This window comes from Athene cunicularia (genome assembly GCF_003259725.1).
Source record: "Athene cunicularia isolate RWA chromosome 1 unlocalized genomic scaffold, athCun1 chr1_part2, whole genome shotgun sequence".
In the NCBI taxonomy this organism is placed as follows: domain Eukaryota; kingdom Metazoa; phylum Chordata; class Aves; order Strigiformes; family Strigidae; genus Athene; species Athene cunicularia.
In genome coordinates this window covers 19,886,827-19,909,073 of record NW_020799092.1, presented here as the reverse complement: position 1 = coordinate 19,909,073, position 22,247 = coordinate 19,886,827, and positions in this window count along the sequence as shown.

Genomic DNA, 22,247 nt, shown 5'->3' with positions numbered 1-22,247 from the left:
TACTCTAGCTAGTCCATGTAAAATTGCTGTTGATTCTATTTCTGAGCTTGTATAAAACACCACTTTTAAAAGGCATTGTGTAAATAATAAAATACATCAGGCATTGCAAGGTAAACTTTATTCCTTTAACGCTAACATTATTAGGTTAAAGATTGCATGTGTGTTTGCAAAGCCTGGCACTTTTTTTCAGTGCTGTTGTAGTTTATTAATGTCTTGCCCATTAAGAGTGACAAGAATCAATAGTTAAGAAAAAAAAAATAGTGGAAGAAGCACCCAGATAGCTGAATGCACCATCAGAAATTAAATTCTGTCATTCTCACCTCCCTTCAAATTTTATAAATAAACAAATATGCCCTTGCACTAGTAACTCCTCCTTGAATGTGGTAGCACCACTACTATCAAACAGGTCAAACCCAACTGATGATATTTTTTTTTTTTTTTTTTTTTTTTTTTTTTTTACCTTCTCAACCCTTACAAGAAATGTCTTAGTCATTTTTCAGAGGGATCTAATGGTTTGGGGTACTCCAAGTCAGAAACTTGACAGATATTGTCCACTGCTAGAAAGCACCGAGCTCCCTGGGAAACAGGCTCCCCTCAGGATTCCCAGCTTGGGCACAAAACAAAATGAAAGCTTCAGCAAGGGAACTAGCTCCCGGGCAGCAAAAGCCGACATCCTGGTGGGCTGATTGTACCTTGCAAGAACAGCACACATGACTTAGGAGCGCTTTCCTTCAGTATCCTCATTCAACCCTGCGTGTCTTTTGTGAGCTCTCACAATTCACTGAACTTTCCTAGGGGCCTCTTTGTTACTCCCATTCATCTCTGTTTTGTCTTCTCTGACAAATGCTTCTGCTGTACTTGACCAGCCTCCTTTGTGTAAAACATTGATTTCAGTGGAAATCCTGTCTCTGAAGATCAGGCTGGTTCACTGCCCTCTTCTTCATTCTCCTACTCTCTGACTCTGCACTGCCAGCTTGCTCAATCACTGAACTTTCACCTAAGTTTTTGCCAAGTTAATGGTTTCCCTATAGACTTGATAGATGGGCATTTCTTCCTTGCCACGTTCCTTTTCCTTCTTGAGTTTCAGAAATGCACATAACTTTAAGCTACTCTCCAATTACAGCTAAATTATTCCCCAAGGCAATTAAGGTGAAACATTACTTGGAAAGACATTGCTAGTGTTTCAAATTAACAGCAGCATTTGATACAGTTGTCAGTATTTTTCCATTAACAGTGCTAACCTCCCCATCCTCCCTGCAAACCCATAAAATTGATCCGATTCCCATGGACCTGATGGGAAGAGCCCAGGTGCAGTTTGTCCCAGTGAAACTGAAATAAAACATTTGCAAGGACAAGCTGATTCTCAGAACTCCCCGCTTCATTTATTGATCTCTTTCATTCAGTGCATTACAACTCAGAAACCTCTTCCTCCCCCTTTTAATCCCCTTTAATCAGTGTTAGATCATGTTTCAGCAGGGCTTTAATGGATTCTTGAGGATAGTTATGGAGCGCTATACCCTTATGACTTGGCGGCTGTGCAATCAGTCTACTGGCTTAAAATCCATCTGATTTCCTGGAATTCTCCTGAAGAGAACTGAAAGGAGCCCGACAGTGAGAGAATTACGCTGCAGCAGGGAAATCTGCTCATACTCATGGTATGTGCTACTGGTTACTCATTCCTCTCTCTACATGGCTACCAGTGACAGCCCAGAGCATGTGGTGAGAGAACAGCAATGCTCATCCATGGGATTTCCAAAGGGCCCGATTATCTATGTACACCCAAGATATTTCTAAGGTTAAAAAGAATATGGTAACACTGTCCAGTGCAGCACGTCCTTTGGCATTATTTATACAGTCCTGAGCTCTCATTCCCTATTGATGGAGGATAAGGAGAAAGCTTTGAGCAACCTAATTCTCTAAGATACAATCAAGGCCCATACGATCCGTTGCTGCTTGAGTAACGCTGGCATCAAGCTAAACCTTAGCTGAATGACAATACCATCTTTGCTCAACTTCATGCATGGTTCATGTTTTTTTTTTTTTTTTTTTTTTAAGTAGATTTTAAAGCAAATTAACATTAACATATTGCTCAACTGTAAATGTTTTTAGATTAAATCTTTTGAGATGAATGAAGGTATAAGGAAGTGTAAAACTGTTCTCCATTGATCTGCTCTGAACAAGGAAGTGCAGAAGGGTACCTTAAAATATCCAAGCAGGCCATTCAAGCACAGTGGCAGCTACAGTGCCTGTAATACTGAGCTCAAGAAAACATCTGAGGTTAGAAACAACTTAGTATCAAACATCTGAGGTTAGAAACAACTTAGTATCATAGCATTTCCCTGATAAAATTTGAAACAAAAAACAGTCCCTGGGCTTTGTATTTATAAATAAACCCCTTAAAATTATTACAAACATTCTGTATATGGTGAGCAGGTATCCTAAAGAAATGATTAGGCATAACAGGAGAGCTAGTGCAAGGATGGCTCTGGTCTGCACTCTGAAGGGAACGTGGTGTCTCTCTGAGCCTCTGGCCAGCGCAACACTGACATGCTGGTAGCTGCTGCTCCTGACATATATCCCAGACTGATTCCTCTTCCTGCCACTATCCTTCACTGACAGTAAGTGATGTGGCAGGCAAGGAGGAGCATTTGAAACAGAACTTGATAAAACTTGTTGAGAGGATAAAGTTTTGAGCTAAGGATACACTTTTTGGTAATTTGTGGCCAAGTTAAGTTTGTACACTTGAGTTAACAGCTCCGACCAGCCCAAATCTTTCAAAAAATTTTTTTTCTCCAGGTCTTTTCTTCATATTATAATAGATCTCTCTGCGGTTGACAGCATTTTGTCACATGGGTACCAAGCTCGATTGTGAAGCATGTAACTACCACATTCATAAGCCAGAAAGAACCCAACGTATAGCTCTTCCATGTAAAGTACCTTTTGTCCTCCCCAGAGGTCCATGATGTGACCTCATAGCTCTGTTCACAAGCTGTGGACAAAGGTCGATAAGAATTTACATGAACAGATCAAGGGACAGAGCAAAGAATCCGTAATAAACTGGGAAAATGAAAACAGCACATTGTCTTTCTTTCATGTGCACTACAGCCAAGGCCACTCTGAGAGAAACCGTTCTCCACAGATGTGCTTGTGACTTATTCTGCAGGAATTAATCACCACATCACAAATATGTTCACTACCAGTAAACATCAAGGAAAATGGAAAAACAGCTACGGGCAGCAAAATAACTCCTGTGCATGGCTGCAGAACATGTCACTGCCTCAGCAACTCGCAGAACCTGCAGTCCAGGACAAATGAGTCCTGTCATTCTTTGGTCTTCCTAAGTGCAGGTAACAAGCACACAAAAGGTATGAGAACAAATGTCAGTTTGCTGTTGAATTTGGAGCCTGTTATCTGTCCTGTTATCTGTGCTAGCAGCTCTCAGTGATGAAATACTGGTCAACTGCACTGAGGACCTGATGAAAAATTCACACCTGGTGAAGGATATACAATTCTGCAGCAGATTGTTCTAAAAGCAACTGCTAGAGATGGAAACAAATAAAACCATGAGACTGAGTACTGGACTTTCTTTTAGAGGCTATATGAGCTCTAAGAGAAGTCATACTTATGTTCAAAATGAAAATTTAATCAGCAATATTTCCAGTTATCTTAGCTTTTTTTTTCCAAACATCCAGATGCTGCTTTGAGAAGGAGGTTCCTGTTCAGAGATCTCCAGCTTGAATTGTCATTTGATCCTATAGTTAAAAATTACTTGAGAATTGAGAGTTCTTAAATTCAGATTAATTAATTTGAGTAAGTCTCATGTCTACTTTAAAAGCATCCAGGTCTCTCTGTCCTGCTTCAAAGTGCACACATAAATGCTTCGAAGTAGACTGCACCAGTAACAGCTACTCAAACAGAGAGGCAATGAAAAAGGTAACACTATGCTTTTGCTGCATTTGAAGCTGCTAGAGAAGATAACCCTAAACATTCAGATCTTTCAGCCTCTTCTGTAGAAGGTCCACATTCTTTCCTGGTGGCAATATGAAATTCCTGTCCTCTTTGATTCCTCAGCCTTTGTATAAGCCTTGCGAATTGCACTGCCTGCACAGCATGATGGCTTCCTGCAGAGCTGGAGCCACGCACAAGCTGAGATTCTCACTACCTAAGAGAGAGAAAAGCAAGAGGAAAACGCAAAACCAGAAAAAAGAAACACGCCATCTTCATGAGATTGTCGGTGTTTCTGAATCTGATGCTTAGCTTTTAGATTAGAGATTGACCCATGTTTCAAAGCTAGAAAACATCATGAGATGTAAGCTACTGATTCAATAACTGCCCCCAGCTCCTCATCAAAGCTTTTACTGTCTCATTCAGAATCATTCTACTACCAACATAAAGAAATACGGGGCTTTGAGCGACCTGATCTAGTTGAAGATGTCCCTGCCCATTGCAGGGGTGGTTGGGCTAGATTACTTTCAAAGGTTCCTTCCAGCCCAAACCATTCTGTGAAATACATTTCTTCCACCCTGAGCTTCAACTATTAAAAGAAAAGCATATCCCCAGAAAGATCACCTCACTTTGGTTACAAAGCAGCAGATTTAATAGAACTCTTTGTTCTAATTCAGAGCACCTGAAGTAGCCCAGCAAACTGACCTTCAGCTCTACATGATTGCACTTGTGATTTGGGGATCTCCTCCTTCCCGGGCACCCTGTCAGGCTCTCTCAGACAGGGTACCCAAATCAACGGAGATGCAGTTCACCAGCTGAGTGTCTGGCCCATATTGGCTTAACTCTATCAACTACTTCGATCTGGTTAATATTAGAGACTAATAAAACTCATCTGTTTTGGAAATAAAGGTGAGCCAACAGTTAAATCTGCCATCAGTAAAATCATAAAAAAAAAGGTTAGAGGAAGCCTGAGAATGATTAATGCTGGGCCCAACTAACCAGAAAACAAATACTCCTCAAAGCTACCATCAAGAAGAAGAGACTGAAGCCAACATTTTGATGCATGATGATGTAGAAATAACTCTGAGAAACGTAACTCTGGAATCAATTTTATCCAATAGTGCAAACAATAAAAATCACAAGCCAAAGTCTACCCTGGATGTACACATGGGACTCCCATTGATTTCAGTCCTAGCCACACACATGCATCTGAGAGCGGATTTTGGAACTCCAGGTCTTTAATCCACTACCTCTACTAAGCTCAGGTATTACATGCACTAAAGATGAGGGTTGCATGGCTGTAAGTGAGAACAGAATTTGGCCCATTTATTCTAAGTGCTGTGTCTGAAGTGGGTTTTCCCCTACTAAAGAAATCTGTGTTTTTAGGGTAATATAAAGTCATAAGTGGCATATTATAAAAAAACCTCATCTACAATATAAAATACACACTGGAAAACGACTTAAATTAACAGAATCCACCTTCCAGAGTCAGGAAATGATTCACTGTAGAAAGAGGATGGGGAAAGGCTCTTTCTGTGTCTTTAATTCTAAATTGGACTGATGTCTCTGCTAGTTTTCTGAATTTCAAGTCCTTTAGTACCCTTCTATTCAACTTGTACTGTCTCTGAAAACATCTGACGCTTTGCTCAAACATAATATTACTGCATCTGTTTCTCCCCTCTTTGCTTTGGCTAGCAACACTGGGAGGACAGATAAATAACCAACGATGTCAGAAACATACTTCATAAATCATTGGGAAATTGAGGTAATTTGAATAGTCTTGCTGAGTTCTGATACACATTAACTACACATGCAGCTTTAGGAAAGGCTGCATGCAATTGCAAGTCATTAACCTGAGGTGCATCCCACATCCCACAGTGTGCTCTGCAGAGCCTGACCCAGTGCTGCTGACCTTAGGGGAGTGTTCTCCAGGGTTCATGACTCACATACTAAATGCTTAAATCCACCTGGAAAATTAAGTAGATTATGTTTTTCTTAAGAATTCTATGCCAGTGTTCGGAAAACATAAATTATCACAAAAATTGTTAGGAAAACAAACAGAGGATTTCCAGGGGACCACAGAAATGTAGGTGTTTGCACAAGTTCTGCATTTGTTTAGGGTCACTGGGAAACTGTAGCCTTTATGGGCTGAACTTTCCAAAAGCATAAGGAGCAGCTAGGACATGAATTGCAGTTGAAAGCCAATGGAAATGAGGTGTCAAACCTCCAGTTCTGCTCGCAAGAATTTTCCTGAGGATTTAGCAACGCTATTGCTATAAATTTCAATGAGTCCTGGATCTCTGGCTGTCAGGGCCCTGAGTGCACTCTCCTCAGGGTTCAGTTGCCAGGGTCAGGGTCAGTGAGGGGCTGTTCCAACTTGTAGCGGCCATGGAGGGCTCTCAGCAGTGCTTGAAGTGGCCACTTTCAGCCAAGCCAGGCACTTTGACCCTGCCAGAGCTACCACCATGCAGCTCTGTAGGAGTGTCCCAGAGGGATATACCACCATAACCTTTAAAAGTTCTAAAGGTAGGCCATGTGGAGACTCCCTGAGACAAAGCCCCGATCTTTGAGAATATCTAGCCAGACCAGAGCTGAACCCCATCATTGCATCCTACATCTTGGCCATGAGCCTGCTCATGGACTTCAAGAAAATCCCACTGGGCCTGTTGCCTTTGTTTCAGCACAGTGGCATTTTTTAAAAGGGCTAATTTACTGTTCTGGGCAGGTTTGGATTTATGTGCAAAGAAAGAACAACTCCAGTGCAATAAGATACCATCCACCAAGCAACACAAAATCAATTCTCACCAGCAAATTGGAAGAAGGCTTTTCCCAACAAACAACTTACCTGCCATGGACATTTGCTTCATCTTTCTTCTAGATTCAGACACAGAAATTATACCACAAAAATCATGAGTATATCCATATTTTTGACCAAAGGTAGATGCTTGCTTCAAAGCATTGGGGTCTAACTGAGAATGAGGTCTGACTCTTGAAGCTGTAGCCCATAGTCTTGGGAAGCACTGATGGATGTGTTGAAGGAAATTAATGACAAATCCCTCAGGACACCCTGGAGTTACCCATTACAGTATTTCTCTGTCTTCTTTAAAGAGTAAGGGAAGACTGATTTGCAGAGTAGACTGTAATGAGTGTCTGTTTACGAAAGAAGGCAAAACACATTGATATGTGACAGTTCAGGTCTTGGGCTGGAAATGGTAAAAGTTACAAATAGTATGACCTTTGATCAAATTATCAATGCTCTAAATATAAGGATCTGTACATATTGTTCTTTCCGTCTCAACGTTCTGAACTGGGCTACGAGTGTCAGCTTAGATGACCGCATTAACCTTTTGGGGATTAAACTCTTGAAAATTCAAAAGACAAAAAATGGAAGAGTAAACCAAAGTCAAACATAACCGAGTCTTTCACTAATTCCATCCACACATTCACATCCATGCAGAGGCACTAGGTTCACAGTGGATTCACTTGGCGCTGAAGAAACTTGAAGCAAACCTGAATGAGGGATCGGTCTCTTCTTGGAAAACAAATCTTTCTATCATTTGGTCCTGTTTGTGCTCCCAGCCAAGCCTGCAGAAAATACACAGCACACACCACTTCCTTTGCTGAAGGCCCGTGTAAATGTGTCTGATAAATTTATCTCATGCTGCCCCACGCAATGGATGGTTCAAGTGCCTTGTTGAGGCTTCTGAAAGGTCTGACTGTCATCGATTGATACCCTGGGCCTGTGTGCAGACACAGTTGCCACAAAAGAGGCAAAAAAATAAACACCACAATATCTGATGAAAGATGGCAGTCTCTTATTGGAGCCATTAAAATTCCATTCTTGAAGGGAGAGCGGGCCAGATTGTCCCCTGGAATTTGCAGTCGTCATTCAGGGGAGTGTGGTATTCAATAAAACAGTAAATAGTCTGGGAAGTGCCAAATATATTTTTTATTACAGTGCTGTATGGCTGCCTATTCTTTGATTGATGCTGTATGACAACATTTTGCTGATAAGAGCACTTGTGAGTGCTGACTTAGCTTGGTCGGGTGGGTTTGCTTCTGCTTCCTAGGAGAATGGTTTTGGATGGAAAACCAGACTTGCCTTGTTTGAATTACCTGTGTAAACTCAGCCTTGTAAACAGACTTATGTGAGGCGTTCTGCAGAAGGTGAATATCACTCTTGTAAATCACAAAAAGCTGCAGGATATATATTTCTGGCTCTGACATAAGCCAACAGAAAAGAGGAAATTCACAGCTGGAACTTTAAACCTCTGCTCATTTTGCTATTTACAAATTCGTTGCACAGATGAGAAATCAGGCTCTCTAATTATGTGAATAGATTGCAGTGAGACAAACAAGAGGGGATGCTGGGCATCCAGCTTTTTATTTCTTTGACATTGGAAAACTTTTCTCCAGAAACACTCAAACTAAACTTGACTCAGTCACACCAATTGAAGGAAAAACTTAGTCCTTTTACTTTGTTTTTTACTTTGCAGATGCTGGCTAACATACTTTTGTTCAGTAGAACCTTCAACATTACCACAACACGTGGAAAGTCTCTATTCTTTGGATACTTGGAGAGAGAGAGAGACCCTGTTTTCAGTTCACTCCTGGAAAGGTGTTAAAAATCTTTCAAATGCACTTTTAAAATAAGCAGGCTTTTAGAAAAGAGATTCAAGTGGCTCTGAGTGTTGATGAGTGTTAACCTATTTCTAAAGCCTTTAAAGAACTTTTATCCCTCCAAATCCATCATCTGCACTGCTGTATTAGTGTCCACTCTTCCCTTGTTTTCTTCCTGCCTACCCTGCTTATGACTAGACTCAGTTCACTCTAAGCTTCTCAACCCTTACCATGCATGGACTGTTAAAATCATCTCTCTAGCATGATCAGCCTTCAGATCTTTGTAATGGTGGCACCACAAAAGGTTAACAATATTCCTACAGTTGTTACAAGGAGCACTGAGACAAAAGGAGTGTTTAAGCTGTATACCAGTACAGCCTTAACTCTCTGAGGAGTAGTCAACTCACCTGCTGACAGTAACCTGATGATAGGACCTCCTTTCATACTGCACATATGAAGATTTAAGTGGTAATTGTGGTTCATGTTATCTCAATACAAAAATTGGGACCTGCCCCTAATGGCAAATGCTATTGATACTGAGACTGGTACAAATGAAAATGTAAACCATAAGTCTTCTTATTGTGCAGACCTTCCAGAAGGCAGGTTTTCATTACGGGTAGCATTTCTGAAAAGTGTAAAGTAATCTACAAATACATCCTTTTGCTGTACTGGAAACAGGTGCCATCAGTTCAGCAACACTGACTTGTGCTGCATAATGATGGAACACATATTTTAGAAAAGATCTTTTCCTGATCTCACTGAGTTATTTGGCATCTAAATTGTCAGAACACAGCCAACAAATTAAGAAACAGAATAATAAGAGGGAAACTTTCCCATCTATGCACTAAGAAATTAAGTCAAAATCCTGTGCAGGTTGGCCAACATTTCTTGCAGATTTCTATTGTCGTATCAATATACAGCATCCTACTGAAAAATCAGCTATGTCTGTCACTCTTTAAATGAACTTAGAACACCTCTATGTGCATGTTATATCACGAATTTGTTTAATTCCACCGTTCGGTGGTAGTTCTCCAGCCTTAACTGATATCAGGGCCAGCATTAGGTAGGTCCGAGGAAGCACCAACGCTGAACCTTCATACGCTTTCTGTTTGCTGGAGAGCCAGAAGAAACATTACATGTCACAGATGTTAAGAAGGAGATGTCCCCAGACATAACAGATACGACAAATGCTCTCTGTAAATGTGCTGGGTTAAACAGGAAACCTGTTTTGGCGTGTGTGCATAAGGTCACAGTTTTTAGAATGGAAATTAAGGTCACAAATAAGACTAACTGCAATACACATTACTTGCAGTGGAAGAGAGAAAGGCTTTCCTGCATAAACTCTATGCTTTGTAAGACACCAGAGGAAAACAGAAGACAGGTTTGGCCTAGGTTGAGGACAGTATGCCCCTGCTGTACAGATGATAGTCGTACATGGGTGATGTCACCACTTCCAAAGCTGATTTGAATTGTTCTAAATGACTGATGGACCATAATCACTATGAGCTAGCAGTTAATTCAAACCAATGGAATATGCATTTAGAGAGAGGCAAAACAATTACATAGTACAAAGATTCTTGCAGGGCATAACGGAGTTTACGAGCAGTTGGTAGATAATAGCTTTTTAAAATAAACACTGTCTAAATGTACAATCCAGATTGCACACAGCTCTTTGAATCTCTGGCTGCTGTTTTATTTTCCCTGCAGGTTGCAGCCAGAAACTCAGAAATATGGCAATAAATTTACTGCTGGTTGCAATTAGAGAAACCCAGTAAGATGGCATCTCCATTAGTAGGTGACCTCTCTAGCTACTAGGTTTGCTTTAAACATCTCAGCAGAAAGTGTGACACCTCCCTGAACATTATCAGGACTCAGAGAGGTGGGAGGGAGGACTCAAGAGGGATTTTTCTATGTAAATTACTTTTCAAGTCTAAGCATACTTCATCTAAAGGATTGTGGTTATGGGCTGCAGTGTGATCCTTGCTTCCAGAATTTGCCATATTACTCCTTTGCCTTAAATACTATAGGCTAGTCCAGAGTCATAAGACTTCTGGACATTTTTTTGCAAGTTTATTTTGGCTGAATTTCAAAATTATTGCTATTTTTCTTGAATAGGTGTCATTCCACTTGTGAGATGGTTGCTCATTTTGGGATAGCATCAGTAGAGCTCTCCTTTGGTGGCCTGTGTCACCACTGCACTAGGAGATGCCTCTGAACCCCTAGGTACCTGTTGACTGTGGACAGCCACTCTTCTTCTGGGGTTCAGGACAGTCAGTTCTGTACAGAAAAACTCCCCAGACACAGTATGATGTTATCAACAACCACAGAAGCCTGCTCAGGTGTGAGGAGAAGGGAAGTTCAACAAATGCATTCAGTGATGAGGAGGACCTTGTCCAGATGAATACCTGGCATCAACATCCAAATAGTGACTCACGTTCTCACTTGCTGTGAGCACTCTAAGTTCAGTCTGCACAAACCAGCAAGACTTTGGAGATTTTTTTCCAACTGAGACGTATCACCATTTTCTCATAAACCCTGTGAATAACTTTTGCTTTGATATCTCCCCTCTGGACGTCATTCATCTGAGTCAAAGGAATCCATCAGAAGCACAGATAAATGGCCAGCTGGACAGGTAGATTGCTTACGCTTATTTGGATGGATGAGCATTAAGTACCTGAAACTCAGCTGCTTCTACAGATAAATGTCAGTATAAGCACTTGACACAAAAGAACTGAGCCCCATGATGGGACCAAGTCCTGATCTCAGACAGGACCTTACTTTCTGTGCTACAGAGAAGAGGCTTCCCCAAGGTGATGGGGTGCCCACTTTGAGACCTATTGCTTTTCCTGAAAAGTAGAGGCAACAGGACCAACAAGTATAAACTGAGAGGGAAGAGGAGAAAACAAATGCTTTTTTAGAAAATATGCCACATTAAAATAAAGTCAATCCCACACCATTTCAGCTGTACAAAATTCAGGCCCTTAAGTTTTTTTCCAAGTAAAGATATTAATAGCAGAGACCAGAATTTTTGATGCAGTTCTTTTTATGTAGAACAATATAGAGAGTCTGCTCTCATAAACACAGTAGGATGCAAACAACTGGAGGCAACTTCTCTTCTCACAGCAGCAGATCTTTCCCAGCCAAGCTTTCTGGCCTCTTGGGCTTCTCCCAGGACAGGCATCCACGCAGTTTGTGCTGCAGCTTCCCTTCACTGCCTGTTTCCCACATGCTGTCTCCTCCTTCCCCACCTGAACTGTCTCTCATCCACCCACACATATTCATTTCCCAAAATAATACCCAGACAAAGCCTGGCTTCCCACAATATTCAAATTCCTAAGCTGCCTTTGTTTTGGGTGAAAACATGTGATTAACTGTCTATTGCAGTATCTTAAATAAAGCAGTTTTCTGCAAGACTTAATCCGGTTTACAGTATAGTGTGCTAAGATGGTACATTCAGGCCTTTGCCCTGAGCTCTCTTATTAAACATCAACTATTATATGTTTATGCAATACTAGAGTTAAGTGTCCTTATTGCAGTATTAATACCAATGAAGTCTACTGAAGTCTGCTGTCTTGGTTTTTTGAATTTGACATCTAACACTGACAACAAGTTGTATTTGCAGAAATACTGCTAGGGTCCTGCACTGTGATAAATAAAGAAAAAAAGCAGAAATGCTGCATGAGAAAGAGCAAATGGAAAATGCCTGTGAATCAGTGCTGCACACATCCTCTGCCACACAGCAATTGACTTCCTCTTCACCACCTCCTCCCAGATAACAAAACTGGTGGACACACAGCCAGGGCAAAATCCTCTGCACCCCAGGGCTTAAAATAAGTACAAAATTCTACCCTCTCTTCTTTTGTAGGGTTTTATGTCTATTGGGCACAAGACCATGAGGCAGCGGTCCTGTGCACCTCTGAAAGGTAAATGTGAATTACATAGAGTTACAGCAGTTCTCACCTACGCCTGAACACTGGTAGGAGAGTAAAGTTTTATAGCTTTAGCACTAGCTGCCTTGGCTCTGCAGACGATGAGATCTGTGGTGGCGATGGAATCGAGCCCTGTTATTCTTACGCATTTTCTCCTGCCCTGTATAGGCCACCCACCACCCCCAGATGTCCCGTGAAGGCAAGCCACAAAGCTTTAAAAAAAAGCAGGAAGAGATGAAAGCGGTAATATTAAAGCAGGCTGCAAAGTGGAGTGGTAAAGTTCCTTATCATGCAAGTAGGAGTGTGGCAGGTCATTTACTTGGCGTCTTCGACTGCAATGGCCCTGGGGAATCCTGCTAAATGTTATCATCCTACAGCAGGGTTTCTCCTCAGAGCCCCATAAAAGAGGTTGGGAAGTTGCTTGCAGTCCAGGGCCAGCAACTGTTCACTGATGCCCTGGAATGGGACATTAGCTGAGATCCGGATCCTGACTGTACGGATCTTCACAGATGGCAACTTTTATCCATTAGAGGACAGCAAAAGCAGTATAAGGATACAAGCTAGGCTGAAAGACTGAAGCCAAAAATATTCTTGTCACTTGATTAGTGTCAGTGCCAAAGGACATGGCTAGACAAGTTTGCTTGCTCACTTTTTCTAGTGGTCTGTCATGAAGCCCCAAACCACTCCCTACAGATACATTCAGGTACAAAACACCTCTTCATGCCGGGTCAGCCAGCGTAGTCCTACTGCATAGCTCTTTCCAAGAAGCAACAGCATCCACAGGCAACCTGTGAGAGCAGCCACAGGAGTCTGGGAGGAGTCATATTTTTTCTGTGAGATATTTGAAATACTATATTTCTCTGAAAAGCAGTTGGAAAATGCAGCCAAAAAGCAGAAGAAAAGGATGAGGATCATTTTTTCTTTAAGACATCTATATCTGTCAAGTTTGGCTGCACATGAAGACTTCGGAGAGGTAGGACTTTTGAAATAACAATGAGAGCCATTATAGACTTTTAATACCAATATTTTTAATACCTCAGCTTGGGTATAAAGTGTAAAAGAAATGACAGGACAGCTAGAAGAGACTGGCTTGGTCTCAGCACACTTCAAAGAGCATGAAAACAGCCTGGATCTACACATACATCTCTCTATTCACTAGAGTACTGGAGTTCAGCCCCACTGCTAAAATACTACTTCAGTGCTCAGGAGAAGAATCTGTATTGCATTTTGGAGCTATAAAAAGTAGCTAGGACTCAAGTTTTGAGAAAATCACCTCCTTATAAGCATAAGCAAAGGGGCAGAAGCGATTTTATCAAGATAAAGACTGAGGATGTAAATATGCAGTGAAAGGGAAAAATGGAGAAAATAAAAGTTTTGTCTGAAAACGGGTCTCATTCCAACATAACCAATTCCATCCTGACCCAGCATCAGAATGTGTTTTAATGAACCACAGCTGAAGTGGGAAGCTGATTTGTTCAGGTTTAAGGACATGCTGTCTCTGCTCCTACCTGTAACTAAGTTACAGGGCTCTGCTCCTACCTTTACAAGATCTATCTGCAGATAGATCTACACATCTTTCCCAAAGTATCTATAAATACATAGATCCATCAGACGTCATTTCATTTACCCCACTCTTCTCTTTTTGGTCATCTCACAGAAGGGCCAAAGAAATATATCCTGAAAGCTTAACTTCTATTCTGACAAATCACCCTTCTGAGTTAAAGGGGATGCATTTTTTTTTCTTGGGAAATCTTTCCTGATTCTGCTGTGACAAAGCAGCAGCCTCAGACTCCAGGTCTCCTTGCAGCGTGATACCTCTAAGGCAGGCATTGTGGATGTGAGAGACAGAAAGCTCTTGTTCACCCTGGACTCCTTTGGCTTCCCAGCCTCTCGCAGATTGAGCAAAGGAAGGGAGGAAAACATAACCACTGCGGGAACAAAATGTCCTTGTAAAAGCAACAGGTCTTCCTAACTTTAAGCATTTGCTAATTAAGGCGATGCCTAGGAAACAAGACTTGTTCTTTCTAAGCTCCACAGAAATGCTCAGTCATGTTTCCTTCCTAACCCATGCACAGATCATTGCAAGCATGTCAACATGGACCAGCAAGCTTTACTGGCTGGCTCAGTCTTATTTATAGGCACAATTAACAAGAAATTCAAGTGATCATTCTACCTTTCCTGTTTATTGTGCATTACAATGGGAAATCTGGGATGCTGAGAGCTGTTTGCAAATTCCTGGAAGTACACAGATGTTTGCATGCATTCCCATAATATTTGACTAAAAGTAGGACTAAATGTTACAATCATGAAAATACTTTTTATTGCAGGTGTTGGTCTTTTTTTTGTTGGAAAACTGGGTTATTCAATTATATGTCAGTTGAGATTTTGCCTCGGAGACTCCATTTAGAAGGTTAAATTGAAAAATGACATTTGAGGTCTTGCTTGGAGTTTGATGTCTGGAAATCTGATGACAACATAAACCAACTGTAAAGGCCCCTCCACCCTCTTCTTCTGGCACAATGTAGGAGCACCTGGGAGCTCCCCACCTCTTGCCCTTGCAGATGCTTGACAGTCTGTCGGCTGCTTGCAGGCAGACTTCTGATAATCTGTTTGGATGCACGTGGTAGGATAGGGAGCTGCTGGGGTTGCTCACTCTCGTAACTGAATGTCCTTGGGAGAATGTCTTCTTGCAGTGCCTGGGCCCCACGGGGAGGCCCGCTGTTGGGACACACAGCTAACCTGGCCTTGGGGAGATCTTCAGGTGTCATGCATGCTTACAGTATGTCCTCCCCTCCTAGTCAAAGGTGCACCATCGTGTTCAGGATGGTCAATAAAACTGGTACTGAAGTTCCCTGGCTTACCTGAGCCATGAGTGGTGGGATCCTACACCTTTACCTACACCAGCAGAACTTCTGCATGTAGCTGTAGAAGCCAATAGTGACAAAAATGTCTGCTGCCAAACAAGGCACTTGCCTTAAACTCTAATGCAGAGCAGCTCTGCATATACCAGTGGTTGTTCTGTGGCCACTGTGTACTGGATTTTTTCTTCCTTCAATGCACGTTTTCGGAAAAGATTTTGTGTGCCCTCAGCCTGAGTTCACTTCATCCATTCCTTACCTCTTTTTCCCTTATTAGTGAGGGGAATGGCTTTTTGGTTGGCCTGTCTCACAGTAGCAGTTTACTTAGCATCTGGGAGAAATCCTAAAGAAAAAAATCCATTCCAGGAAGCGAGATTTGTGTAATGAGTATGGGTTCTGTGTCTGCTCCCTGACTAGCATTTCCAATCCATCTTAATAACAAAGCAACTCAAGTCTATTTGCACAGTATAAAAACAAAATGTGAAATCCTAGTCAAATGCTTTGAAATCGAATCTAACAGCTCACAAATTCCATGTGTCATGCTAATCTGAAGGCTTTGCCTACAATAAACATTTCTGAATCCACAACTGCATTTAATGCTGCCTCTGTCACACTTCAGTGGAAGGAGGGAGAGGAAAAGGTCTCTCTGAAGCACTGAAAGTAATTAGCCTTAGAATAATCAGTCTTATATAATCAATCTTAATTGTAAAAATGTTTTTTAAAAAAAAGATAGAGTAAGAGCTTGTGACATCAGCAATAGGATTATTTGGACATTGGATTTTTAAATTATATTGTCCAGTTAAATTAGCCAATTCCCTCCATCTTTCCAATGACAGATTTAGCCAATTAACATGACCAATAAACTTTATGGTGTGTAGATTAGTACTTCAAAATCGATTAAACAGTGTTTAAGAGGTAAGTGCAATTAGGCTACACTGCGATCCTGATAGTATTTGTAATTAACTTGGAGCTTCAACCTGAAAGCCCAAAGGCCAGATGCTCAGCAAAGCACATCTGACAGTAAGATTATTAAGTTATATCACATGATGCTAGCTCCCGCTTGGGCTTAATCCAGAACCCTAACCTTATGCTAGAAGAATTACTTTAATTATGCACTGTGAAAGGAGAACATGTCTCTCACTGGCTGTAGATAAATCATGATAATGAATCAACATTAAGCTCTGAATCAACAAAATTCATACACAGCAGCAAGTAAGAGCATCAGTGCTGAGTCAGACTAGAAGCCTTCGTCGTCTTTTGTGGTGCCTCTGAGAGCACTCCATAGCAGGTGCTTGGGGACATTCCTGACAGCTGGTTTCAGTGGGATTTAAAATTAAGGACAGGTGCATTTATGTGGGGGCCTGAATGCCAAGGAATTGAAGGGCCAGGGTGCATGGGCAGAGACAAATGCAAATAGTGAGACTTCTGCTGCTTTGCCCTTTGGCATTTCCTCCAGGGAATTGAGATTAATCTTAATAAAATTATGATTTTATCTTAAAAGTCTATGAAGCTATGGCTGGGTATTTCTACTTTCAGTAGCTCATAGAGGTCATTACTACAATGTCCTTGAATGCCTTAAAACCCGTAAGTACCTCTGAGAACACTAGAAAACTTTATGTACGTGGATAAGGCCCCAGACAACATGAAATGGTGGTCATCTATTTCCACATACAACAGAGAAATTGTAGTGAACTGTTATTTTTTAATGGATACTTAAGAAACTAAGTGTTTGGCTGTGAATTATAAAGACTGTTTTGTGGTTGTACTTGATTATATTTAGAAGTTAATCAGCATTTTTTCCTTTTTCCCATAGAAGCTGTCGAGATCTACAGCTTAAACACCCAAGAGATGAGAACCCAAGGAAAGGGCAGAAAATTATGTATAGCACATCTGCAAACAAATTTAATATTTTTCACTTTGTTGTATTAATATATCTGCTTACAAAGTTTGGGCTTCATCTTGTCCAGCTTCATGTATCTAAGAATTATCTAAGTTTCCCTTATAAGCAGTAAAGAAAAATAAGCACCCCCAGAGGGCAATATATCCCAGCTATCTTCGGTGGCCGTGTTCAGATGGGGTGACTCACCCTCCAGAGATGGCTATTTCTCTCTATAGAGAGGTTTTAAAGGATTAATTTAGACTGGGGTGACCAGATTTTAGTTAGTGAACAAACTCCACACAAGAACCAGTCAGTGATTAAGGTGAGTAGGAAACTGAGAATATAGCCCTGCTGTAAGATTTATAGCCCATTTACATTTTTCTTCCCATTTGTTTGCTTGTTTGCAGCATTGAACTGCTGCATACTAAGACACAGCCTGGATCTTTACTCTGTGTCAGCTAAGCAAGCTTTTAAGGTGAATGGGAATTTTTCAAGATAAGGATAAATATAATACTAATAACACATCTGGATTTCTTCCTGTGAGAAAAATAGGAATGAACAATCTTACTTATCCTTTGCTACAACAGATGAATGTCATCACCCACTAAAACCTACCTACAACAGGACGACTAAAAAGAATTTGCAGTCTTTGAGCCAAGCCTGGACAACTCTGTTCCTGGAAGTAAAAGTGGCTTCTTTTAAGATTAATGGTGCATTCTGCACCCCTTCAAACTAACATGGGAAATGGGAAAAAGGATTTTGGAAAACAGCATCAACCTCAGGCAATACGTGTATTTGGAAGGCTCTATAGCATGTGCTTTGTTGAGATTTTGCTTTCTTCTTATCCTATTTACTCAGAACATCTTGATACTTTATTCTTCTTTTTATCCCAGCTCATTCTCACTTCTGCTTTTCCCCACTGCATTCTTGCAGTGTGATATGTTGGAGGTCAGTCAAGAAGATGGTGATTCTTACAAACATTAAACTGCTTGATGTCTGTTCATTGTACCTTCCTTTTCTTCTCCCCTCCTTCTCATGATTTCATGCTCACATGTGACTTCAGTCTCCAAAGCTTGTTCGGCACCATGAGATCCCCACCTATCCTTAATCACGCTCCTCATTGTGTTGATTTATTTTGAACACATAATGGTGATGCAAGCTTCAGCTCCTTTGTAGAAAATTCCCTTTGGATATCCATGCTTGAAAACTATTTGTTTCATGATAGCTGGAATCCATCTGTGGCCTCTAAAGAAGATGAGCCTACTCCTATGCAATAAAACTGGTATTTCAAAGCCCTAGTGTAACTTCACTGATTTTGCAGAATCCCAGATTGGGTTTATGCTACACCAGAGCACAGCGTGATGTAACTTGCTTATTGGTTTCAAACCTCTGATGTAATTTGTGAACCTGTACTTTACGTATTTATCCTGTAAAACTTTGCCCTACCCCACTCTGTCTGGAAAAGCTCTTTGTTTTAAAGGCAAAACTACTAATTAGTGCCATTGTCATGGAAAATTTCCAGAGTAATTTAATTTTGTCATTCTGATTTTAATAAGTTATACAGCTGAAGACAACTATATTTGTTTCTGGGCAGTCGTCTGTGCTAGTAAGTTGTGTGGATGTAGGTGGCAGAAAAGTGGGTTTATTCTTTCTAAATGTATTCACTGTCAGCTCCTCTCCCTTACTTGTAAGCTGATTTACAAAGTGGATGCCTGCAATACCAAGGGCCTGATGGTGAGCTTAGAAATAGCTTATTATCTGTGTTCTCAGATATTTCTGTTGTTGAATACTCCTTTGTGTGACCACAGAACCACTGTATTACACGGGACTCCCAATTAGAAGAAGTAAATATGCACCTAAGAGACATTTCTTTCTCATTCCTGCTGGTCTGAGTTATGCCTTCAAACCTTAAGACTTGCATACATATTTTTGCTGTGGCCATTTTTAGGCAGTGGTTTAAATAAAGTATGTGAGATGTAGAACAGCAACTTTCAAGCTGTTAATAGATAATTGACAAGGATTAAGATGGATGTTTAATCTTAGAGACCCAGATGCACTCAGCAGATATGCATGGACTGACTGATAAGCAGGCAGTGACTAACGCAGGATTTCTCTGTGATATGACAGCATCATCATTGTTGAAGGTGGAAGGATCCTACCTGCCCTCCTCTGCTCAGCCTGCCACGTAGTAAAGAGGTAATGCAATCAGACTAATGCAAGTCAGACTTTGCAGCAGATCCAAGGCAGAATGTTGGCAGCTCACATTTTGGACAGAAAGCATAGAAAATATAGAAATTTAGCCAATTAGAAATTTGGCTGAGGGTGCCATTGCTCCGAGATATTAGAAAGGATATTTTGCTGTACTTTCTGAATTGGCATGAACTTAACCCCAGGGTCCTGTCAGTATTGCCTCCTGTGGCTGGAAGAGGGGCTGCTGGGTGCAGAACAACTACTCTGGTGGTCTCCACACCCAGATCGTTGCCACCAGCCAAGGACACAAATCCCAGGGACCTTCATCAAGCAAAACTGACATGCTGCAGTGGTCCACAAAAGCTGGCACTGACTCTTTATTGTTAAATGCTTTGGGACACCTCAAATATGAATGGAGCTATATAAAATTCAATTCTATTGTAAAGAAAACAGCTGTCATGAATTAAGGCTGCGTTCAGCTTTTGAGATGTGAACGACTGTCCAGTAGGGAATGAACAAACCATTTAACTTTAAAATGGAGATTTGTCTTTTCTTTCCCAGAAAACAAAACCCCAGGGATTTTAAATCTATAAACCACATATAGCGTATCACCCAAACAATTTCTTTTGAGGTCTGAAAAACCCCTTGCTGCTAATTATTGGTTATAGATGGTTTGAAAGAAAAATGTAGTTTTAATGCTGGGTTTAATTAAAATGCCTTTAATAACAGTCATGGATTTTGCAGCATAAGTGCTAAAAGGCCAAATCCTGCTTTTGCAATGAATTGAGTTCAGAAGAACTAGATGAGCAAGCAGCCTAAGCCAGATTTGGTTCAAACTTTGCAAAATAGTTTTGCTTTTAATGTGACTGAAGTCCGCTCTCCCAATAAGAACATTTTCTGGAAAGGAGCAGATTTACTGTTCGAACTTTATCATTTCCTCTTCTATGAAACAATAGGAGAGAAAAGGAACCTTTCCAATTTTTCATCCCTTTAATTAATAAGACATTCTTTGGTGTATGACAGGAAAAATATGTGATGAATGTACTTGATAGGTTATGATTAATAGTGGTCTAGGGAGGTTTTAGAGACATGAGACACCCCATAAACACGGAATTAATACCAAAGTGAACATTTTTATAATGTCCATTTTGGCACTCTCCCTGACCTAAGATGTTAGTAGCTTTATATGTCATTTAATTAATGCTTAAAAAAAATAAAATGCAAACATCTCTTTTCAAACCATAACAATTCATTGCATGACTTATGTGGGTTTGAACTGGCACAGTTAGTCAAAACATTCCTAGTGCCACTTTATTTCCATAAACCATTTGTATTGTAAACTTTACCAGAAATTTCTGTGCCAGGTTTGAAGAGTTCAGGCAGAGGGCACTTTGAATATAGGGGCTGCATATAGCCCACTTACCAAAATGGTTTAATAATGTAATAAGTAATAATCAGTAATAATTAGAGAAAGAGAGGGAAGCTACACCAACAGTATTTCTAGCTTATAACCAGAGTCTGCAGCTAGATAGATCATATTTTAGGAAAAATTAATATCTCTATTTAGGTCTGAAAACACTGGCCCTGATTTACCTCTCACACTGGTGGAAATTACAAATAACTAGTGATGTTAATCCAAAATAACATAAAAATAAGGGGTTTTTTTTGTCTTTTGTCCATCTCTTGCATGAAAGGTGATGTAGGTGATGTGTTCCACTTGGTGCTCTCTGCGAAGGTCCGCAGTCTAGGTTTGTTTCCGATACTCTGCTGAGCTGATGATAAAGGCAGTCAACCATTGAAGAAAGGCTAGGTGGGAAAAGGATCGAAAACCAGAAAGACAGGGTTATACGTGCTCAGTGCCTGCCACCCTGGAGCAAAATACAGAAGCAGCGTATCAGTGCAAGATGAACAGCAAACCCAGAGGGAGTCACTTGGCTTGAAGTGACTGGCCAGGGAGTTGGGCCAAGGAGTGCTGCGAAGGGGAACAAAACGCTGCAAGCACTACGGGCCCTTTTCTACCGAGCACCCAGACCTAAAGACCACAGTTATAAAATAGTAACATACTCATCAACCTTCCCCAGCCTCCAAAAAAAACAATGGAAAGGAGGAAAAAAGGAAGGTTAATACTGAGAACAATCACCCAAGTGATGGCACTGTTAGGAAAAGGATGGTTTCTGGTCTGGCTACTAAACCAGCGATCATTAAGGGACAACTGAAAAGTCTGGGTTGTCCCTAAAAAGATTAAAAGGTGTAGCTGAGGATCTCAAATCACATTTCACCAAAAGTATAAGATGCTTTGTCAAGGATGAGAGAACAGGCATATTGAAAGGTTTGAGATGAAAAGGTGCGTTTTTAGAGGAAAATAAAGTGAAGTAACATTATATGCTATGCTGTAGAAGACCATAAAAGAGTAAGTAATCACGTAGCATGGATAAAACTATTTGTTGTACATAAATACACTATATTATGCTATGCAAAAATATAGGATGAAAAATAAATATTAATATTAAGAATAAGGCCCAGGTTTTCCTGAGCATGATTGCAGACAATTCCCTTTATCAACTAAGATAAAGTTCATTGAACAAGAGGGCACCTTTAATTTGACTTTGTTTTTATAAGTGATAAGAAATAAAAATTTGTTTCAAGTGGATCATGGGTTCATTGAGTTTAAATACAATTTAAGGATAAACAAAGGCAGTTTGGTAATTAAGGTTTTAGATTTCAAAGGATAAAGACTGGAAAATTAAGATATCTAATTAGTGAGCTATCCAAAAGAAATCAAGGACCTGAGTGCAGAGGAAACAGAATTACTCAAAATCAAAGGGA